General features: G+C 44.5%; 1 pseudogene; it reads right to left on the bottom strand.

Moving 5' to 3' along the window:
* Window positions 1-2,244: 2,244 nt before the first annotated feature.
* LOC138398014 (solute carrier family 35 member F6 pseudogene) lies at window positions 2,245-4,789 on the bottom strand (annotated as a pseudogene).
* Window positions 4,790-8,646: the final 3,857 nt, after the last annotated feature.

The raw sequence follows: 8,646 nt of genomic DNA on the forward strand, positions 1-8,646 counted from the left end.
CCTTCTGGTGCATGTGTCTCCCTAACCCATTTTTCATACCCTATCTCATCCTTGGTCTCAACTTTTCCCCAGTGTTTTTTGTCCTTTCCATTTTTCTTTCTTCTTTTTTGTTTTTCCTTGCCAATTTTCCTTTTCTTTTATTAAAAATGAAAGTCCAAAACAACATTCTAAGGCCCCACATTTTGGACAGAGCAGCTGTTGTTTCCACCACTGTCACTGTGCATTTCTTTCTTCCCATGACAGACACCATGGCCCAGAGAAGCTCAGGGGCCCCTGGGACTCAGAGCTGGGGGAATGGACCTCCCCCACCTCAAAAAAAAACCCACATTAATAACCTGCTGGAATCCCACACAACTTGAGGGCTTCTCTTGTTAAAAGCTCCCTTCTCTCAGAGGCTATTTTAGGGAAGACATTAGGTGCTTTGTTTATAACTAAGCTGCCCACGAAAATGGCTTGAGGCCACACGCCACCTGTCCACTCACCCAGTGCCCAGCGAGCAACACTGTAACTAGGGGCTGCTCAGCTCCCTGGGGTCCTGTCCTCCCTTCTCTTCCGGGTGGGATTGAGACAGGGAACTGGCAGGTACTGCATAGGTACTGCTGTGAACATAGGTATTGCCTTGGGTATTGCTTTGAGGATTGCTGCAGCATTACTTGAGTCATGAAATCTCAAAACAAAGTTTCAAATTGCCCTAATCAAAACAGGAAGGAGGCAGGGAGAGTTCCAACTGGTTAGAACCGAGATGGTGGAAGAACACAGACCCTTCATGAATATTTCTCCGCTTGTTTAGCCTGTTGTTTAAATAGAAAGGCAACAGGAACCAAGGAGACTCATTCTCTTCTGCAGCAAGGGCCAGCCTCTACTCTGTCTGTGAAGTAGACTTTCTATAGTTTCTGAATAAATCTTGCTTTCACTTTATACTGTCAGCTCGCTCCTGAATTCTTTCTTGCATGAAGCTAAGGACCCACTTGGCCCTCAAATGGCTCCCACCATTGGGATCACTTTCATCTGTCAGGGTTACCTGGAGGACAACAGTACAAGAGGCTTCCGGCCCAGCCATAGGAAACCCACCCCGAACACCCAACAGGGACCCGTAGGGTAGGTGGGCCACAGGTCTGGAATCAGGCAAATCTAGGTTGGAATAGTGGCTCCATGAGGAAGTCTCTTCACCTTCTCTGGGCCACGGTTTCTTCATCTGTACCCATCCTGTGAAGGCTGTTATGCGAGAGAATGTGTTAAGCACTTAACACAAGGCCCAGGGTACTGGTATTACTCTAAATGGTGGCATCCTAGTGAGTCCATCATCCCGGTTGCTGGGGGTAGGACTGAGTGCCAGATGTGCTCCAGGCCCCAATCTGCTGCAGCATCACGTGGCTGCACGACCTGGGGCTCCCCCAGGTCCTCGGCCAGAGCTGACCAGGAGACCCCTCTTGCCAAACAATTGACATCTCTGGGCCTCAGTTTCCTTATCTTTCAAAGCAAAGGTAAACAGTGCACAAAATGATTATCAAGGGCTGCAACTGCCCTAGTAATCTCTCAAGGGCAGGGAGGCCTTGTGTGTTGGGGGGTGGGTGTGAGCAAAGGTATCAAAACAGGCACAGGAGGGGAGGTGCCACGGTGGAGGGGCATCTTTAGTGAACGGGCTGTTCCCCTTTCCTCAGGTTGGGCGCGATCATAGGCCACAGGATGCTAGAGCCAGAGGCACCAAAGGCCACAGCGTCACCACCTACTTTCCGAAGGAGGGTAACACCAAGGCACAGTCCAACTAGGTAACATGCTGAGGGGACAGACACTGGGTTTGCAGCACAGTCTGGGCTGAAACCCAGGTCTCTAGACAGGTTTAGGGAATATCCTACAAGTTTTAGGAAATGCAGTGCTGAGTTCTGGTTTAAACTTGCTCCCTGACTTCGTCGGAGAATCAAATCTAGCTTATGACTCATAAACTAGATGATCTATTATGATAATCTAGTCTATGATCCAGAAATCCTAGGGTTGCAAATTCCTGCAATTCATCTTCATGATCTAGCACTAGTGCTGTAGGAGGGGCTCAGAGACCTGTGGGGGCTGGGTAACACCACCCTGCAGAGCGTGGTGAGAAAAGAGGACTTGGGTGTCATGTCAACTTCTGTGGCAGCAGCTGCCCTGGGAGCCTATAGGGACAGGGTACTCGAGGCCCACCAGCCTGTGTGGTCCCAGCCTCAGGGTGAAGGACACCCAAGTGGCAGTAGGGGCCTCAAGGAAGGCTCAGCTGTCATCATTGTTGGGAGTCTGGGTGCCACTCAGCAATCTCTCCTGCTCTCTCTCCTCCTCCAGGGGCCGGCCCGGGGACAGGCAGGCCAGCAGCAGGTGGTGCAGCTTTGTAGTGGGGGGGGGGATACCCATCAGAAGGATGAGGAAGCCAAAGATCTGCAACGTGTGGAAGGCCTCCCAGGCCAGCGCCAGGCTCAGTGCCCAGATGACGACAGTGTGCAAGCTGTCCGGCACCATGTGGGTGGTGGCGCTCAGCTCCTTGGTGACGCTGATGCCGCAAAGTTGAAGAAGGGGATGCTGTTGATGTTGCCCAGCAGCGCCAGGGCGATGGGTGGCTGCTGGCCCACCTGGCAGAAGGCCTGAAGGGCATCCTCCAGCATCCTGTGAGGGTTTCCACCGAAGGAGCCAGCGGGCATGTAGTACATGGGCACCAGCAGCGAGGACAGGATCAGCAAGCCAAAGAGGCCCTCAATGCCGACTGCCCGTAGTGGGTGCACGTTGTGTTTGTAGACAAACCTACTCTAGCACCATCTGGATGGAGACAATAATCTCTCTGAGTCATGACGATCAACAGGTCTCCCGCGATCACTTCGCTGAGCTTGTGCTGATCATCACGCATGCTCAGGAGGTCACAGCAACGAGCCCCGTGATGGTGGCCAGATGCCCGGCCACTGGCTCAGCACCAACCTCTGGCCCAGGAAGGCCACCCAGAACAGGCCTGCGAATATGACCACTGTGCCCCGCAGCATCTGGAAGCTGGAGGCACTGGTCATGTTCAGAGCCACATACACGAGGCTGGTCCCCATCATGTCACAGAGGGCTGCTGGCAGGAAGAGAAGTGGGTTGAAGGGCTGCTGGGGGTCCGCGCTGGGGTCTGACCGCCCTGCAGCTCTGCACCGGAGGAAGGAGAAGGTGGCCAGGAGGGAGAACTCTCCCGGGGACATGCCCACTGCCTGGAGGAAGGGATGCTGGAAGCTGTGTTCCTTGCCCTCTCCGTGGCCCTGGGCCCTGACGTTGTCCGTCCACTTTGCCGAGAGCGTGTTGATGGAGCCGGTAACGAGCATGAGCCCGGACAGGAACTCGTACCGGAGCTGGTACTTGGTACAGCCGTGCGGTGGGCACGGGGGCTCGCTCCAGCCGGCTGTCCTTTGCACTTCTCATCTAACCCAGTGGCAATATACAAGCAGCTGCAGTATTTTTACATGTTTATAGTATTTACTGAATGACTGTTTTTCCAGTTCTTAATTATCTCAAAAAGAAATATAAAGTCACCTAACTACATTACTATTTACTTCTGTCTCATAATTCTGATACTCTATTTTTGCTTCAGGCCTGCTATTGACATAATGTTTTAGATTAAATACCATATCCTCTTTAGAAAGAGAACAAATTTCATTAATTGTTATTAATTAGAGAATACTTGTTTTGAATTAGTGAAAAGCCTCAATTAAATATATGTGTATTTTTTTCATGAAGTTTTGAATGTTTTTGTCATAGAAGAGAAAATTGCAGGCCAATGCCATGTCCCTTAGTAAGGTCTTTAGAGACCTAATTTATAGAAATGATAAAGTGTATTAGTGTATGAGAAAAAGTATAAAAAGAAAAAATTTACTCACCAGAAACTTCCCCCAAATATTTCTCAAGAGAAATACATTCAAAATGAAAGAACTATGCTCTCCAGCATATACTTAATGTGCTAGGAAATTGGGAGGAAAGCCAGGGAGCATTGAGCTTCTGGGTCCTCCAGCTGTCCTAGAGTGACCCCATATGGCCTTCAGGTGTGAACAGAACACAAGCAGTTTCTTGCAGCAGGAGGTGAGGCTGGCAGAGTGAAAGGTGTCTACCTCTATGGCATGTGGGAAAGAAACCACCACTTACAAAGACTAAAGCCTGTGCAGGAAGCAAGGCATATACAAAGATGGAAACCTAATAGGAAGGCCTAATGCTCATGATGTGAGCTAAATACCACGTTTTATGGCCCAGCAGCCCATCTGTAATGACCCATCTGCCCCCAAGGGAGGAAGACCTCAAGGTAATCCTTCAAATAGACTCTTTTTCTCTCAGTGTTAAGAAGGCTGGTTTTAATGTGAATCTTGTCTTGCATTTGAGTTGTTTTTTTTTTAATAAGAAATGGATTTTTCAGCCAAACCCCACTAATTCACACCACAAATTCAGATAATTTCTGAGTGTGGGTTTATCTTTTTACTATGAACAAAGACATTTCAATGAATGGCCATCACAAAAACAAAATTAGAAGAGTAATTAAATCACCAAAAGAAAAATCTGGCCTCCTTTATATTCAAAGAATTGCCATGAGGCAAACAAAACAATCTCAATCTTATATCCCCTGTACGTGCTCAGTGAGTATTGGTTAAATTAAATTTGCCAAAATTTATAATTCATGTGAGCTGCACACCTAAATGGAGAAAAACCCCGTGGGTGCATTATTTCACATGGAGCATGAGACCAACCCAATTATACCCTGAACGAAGCTCTCTGAATATTCAGGAAGTTTGTTTTCTTTTTCTGACAGCTTCATTTACGATACATACAAGAGAACCGTTCCCTATCCCACGATTTAGAATGTAGTTCAGGGAAGTTGTCATTAGGAAGTCAAACAAATCAGCAAGTGGTTATAATGAAGAAATCATGAATAATAATAATAAATAATCTGCAAACTCAAAATATTTAAAACTATATGTGTTATACCCTCCCCATCTCCTCTTCCAAATTTGGCCGTTGCACTAAGTCCACCATTCTAACTGGCCAGACAGCTGCAAGTCTCCTAATGAGCTTCTTGATTTCTACACAGTTAATCATGAAACTCCTTTGTTCCTTAGTTTTATCTATCTATGTCGATTTCCATGATTTAGATCTTTATTCTCTTATATCTGGATGCTTCAGACAGATTCCTTTAGTCCAGGCTCATCTCAGTGAATCAAATCTCCCTCCTGCTTGGAATCCTATATACAAATGAGGCCAGTCACCATTTTTTTCTATAAATACTGCATGCTGCAACTTATATCATTTTGTTTCCAGAAAAACTCAACCTTTTCCATCTCCATTTACCTCTCCATCAAAGACAAACTCAAGTCCCACCTGTGTTCCTGATCCCTCTAACTCTTACATCTTCTTTGGCTTCCCTTTTCCACAAAATTTAGGTCTTTACTGTAGTCCAACTCAGAGGGCTCTATATTGCCTGGTGCGGACTACTTTGTTTCTTAAAGTGAACTTAAGTTTCTTGAAAGCCTTTCCCAATCACACCTTCCACCTCCAATTTAGTTTAGGCCCCCAAATTGTATGTCCCCACTGCACCCCATGCTTCACCAGACTTGCAATTGCTTGTCTGTTGCCTTGCTGGGCCGTGAACTTCTTTGTGATAGCAGTCTCACCCATCCACACTGAGCACCGTTGTGTCCCAAGGGCCATTGTGTCCCTCGGTGCCTGGCACACACAGTTGCCTGAGAAACATCTTTTTGACTTATTATTAATCTGAAGGCAAGGATCATGTTTTCAGGGTTTTGTTTTTGTTTTTGTTTTTGTTTTTTGTATTCTCCTCAACAGTTGTTAATGTACAAACTTAAAAATTATAAAACCTTATCTTCTATTAATAACATGGGTTTATTCTTCATGGAAATGGGGTGGGGGTGGTGTTCAAGCTCACTTTAAGAAAGAAATTGTAAACATTAATTAAAAAAAAATCTCAGCAAACCACAATGGAAAACAAGCCAACAAACCCTAAGGGGCCTTGACTCATTGGAGGTATGGCCTGAGCCTGCCCAAGCCTGGAAGGGCGAAGGCAGATATTGATGATCCCTCCCTCCTGTACATTCCAGGAAGGAACATGTTCTCCTGATCCTTAGCTGAGCACACAGTCTTTGCGGAAGGGTGGGGGCAGCCTGTGTCCACTGCAATGAGAACTTATAAATTTTTCCAGCATCCATGACTTTAAAGTCCACGTGAACCCTTCTGGGCCTGAAATCCATTACTCAAAATACTAGCCCAAGGGGCAGCAGCACCTCATTTGTGGCTGGAATCCTTCAGCCACCCCCAGTCCTGGGGTCAGTTTTTCTTCTTGGCATTCACCCTAATAAAGCAGCCTGGGTGCAAGATGAGTCAACATCCCAGATCTGCTTCCTCCTGCAAAATCCGAGTTTCTGTGTGTCTTTAATTAAAATGATTTATAGTTCTTTATTCCTTTTATAGTCTCTTTGTTAACCCAAATCTCTGGAAGCTCACTCTACAGTCCCTGGTGTAGAACTGTCTGAGGCAAACCCTGGGTGTGTGTAGGGGTAGGAAAGAGGAGAGGAGCCAAATCCTTGAGATCCTTCTACATGCCTGTCTTTTTTTTCATTCTCCTCAGGCTTTCTAAACTCACGAGCAGCTCTTAACATTAAAGTCATGCATAGACTGGAAGATTCTTGGATATCTGTGTATACAACTACCTAAAATTTTGTGGTTAGGCTGTCTACGTCTTTCATTGGATTCTCAAAGGAAACAATGACCCCAAAAGAGTAGGTTTATGTGCTATCTTCAGGTCCCATCCCTTGCTAACATTCTTTTTTCATCTTTTCTTGACGACCAAAGTATTCAGTCTTGGCAACCAAACCTATGCTTTGGTACCTGATGTGAAATTGTTTTATCCATTGGTTCAACAGATAAAGAGTGCCTACTATGTGCTAGGCATTCATTATTCTTGACACTGGCGGTATAGGACAAAATGGATACAAGACACTTTATTTACCAAATGTTTACTCTGTGCAAAGCACTTTGCTAAGTGATTATCTCCTTTAGTTCTCCAAACAAACCTATGAAATAAGTACTATTATTATTTTAACTTTATAAATGAGAAAACTGAGGCAGTAACTAACTCTGGGTTCTCACATTTCGTAATGGCCCCAGGAGCTGGAGGCTTCTCTTCAAGTTACCTCTTCAAATTATTCAAATTATTTAAGGGATACAATGTAAGTCTGAAATCAACCAAGCCTGAGAACCTCAGTCCATGAGAATGATCAACTATTTACTAGCAAGATCTTTTTCTGTAAAGACGTCACACTTCTTCTTTATGTGGCATCTTAGATCACTTTGTTCCCAGGTGAGCTGTGGGATTTGGGAACAGACAGCCTCGTTTAGGGGCCTCAGCGTCCTGTAGGGAAATTGTGAACATGTCAGTTTGGCCACTTTTCCTCTCTATCCTTACACTCATAAATGACCTGATCACTTATCAAGTCTTTTTCATTTTTTCACCTCTTCATGTAAGATTTGTCTTTACTTACAGGAAGATAAGTCCTCTTAGCATAATAACTGATTAAATCAGCAACAGTATTTTTAGTCAAGCTTCATTGAAGACTCAACACAAAGCCAGACTGTATTAGTCATAACATCGCAAACTCCATTTTCATTCATTTTAATTAAATATATTTACGATTGTCTATGCTCACCCAGGAATGGTCTCTTTTGCAGCTTAGTCATCAAGCCACTTGCTTGAATGTCCATGTGTTCAAATAAGCTTTAACCCTTACTTACTATGTATAACTGCCTATAATGAAGTTTCTTCTTTCTCCTTCTGTTCCTCCTTCCTCTCTTCCTCCTCCCTCTCTTCCTGCTCCCTCTCCTTTTTTCACAGATCTGCCATTTGTATGTTTCTTCCTGTTGCTTCCAGAGATTCAAAATTTTGTAGTTATTGATTGATTAGATTTCTTTAGATCCATAAAAATATTTAAAAATAAGCATCATTTTCTTTGACAGCTTTTTACCAAGAGTCATCTAGAAGTCTTGTGATTTGAAAATTGGACAAGGAGTTAGGATGTAGAACTGGGATGTCCCATATGGCAGCCACTAGCCTCACTGGGCTATAAAATACTTGAAATGTGGAGAGCACCACATGTGGCACACGATAATATTTCAGATATATTCAATTACATTAAAATTAATTTTATCCATTTATTTTTTGCCCTTTTAAATGTGGCTACCAAAAATACATAATTATATATGTAGTTTACATTATATTTCTATTAAACAGTGCTGATCTACACAGATCAATTTCTTATCTATCACCATGCATTGCAGAGCAAGAGAATGCCAACCATGCATGCTGAAGGCTTGATTTTTTGCCCAGTGTTGCCCCTATTAAAATGGATACATCTTTTAGTATTGAGCTCCTGAGACAGAACCAGTGATAGAGACCCAATTCCAGACTGTCGAAAGGAATTTCTAATCACTTATGGACTATGACCACATCGCAAATCCATACTGGAAATCATATGTGTCCACAGAGCTAATGTCCCTTCAATGCCCTGTTCATGAACATATATCAATAAAATACCATTCCACAAACCAAAACTCACGTACAGTTTGCTTGTGTTCTAGAAAATCGAGTCTTTGACCACATCTAGG

Source organism: Eulemur rufifrons, chromosome 17 (assembly GCF_041146395.1).
Source record: "Eulemur rufifrons isolate Redbay chromosome 17, OSU_ERuf_1, whole genome shotgun sequence".
NCBI classification, from domain to species: domain Eukaryota; kingdom Metazoa; phylum Chordata; class Mammalia; order Primates; family Lemuridae; genus Eulemur; species Eulemur rufifrons.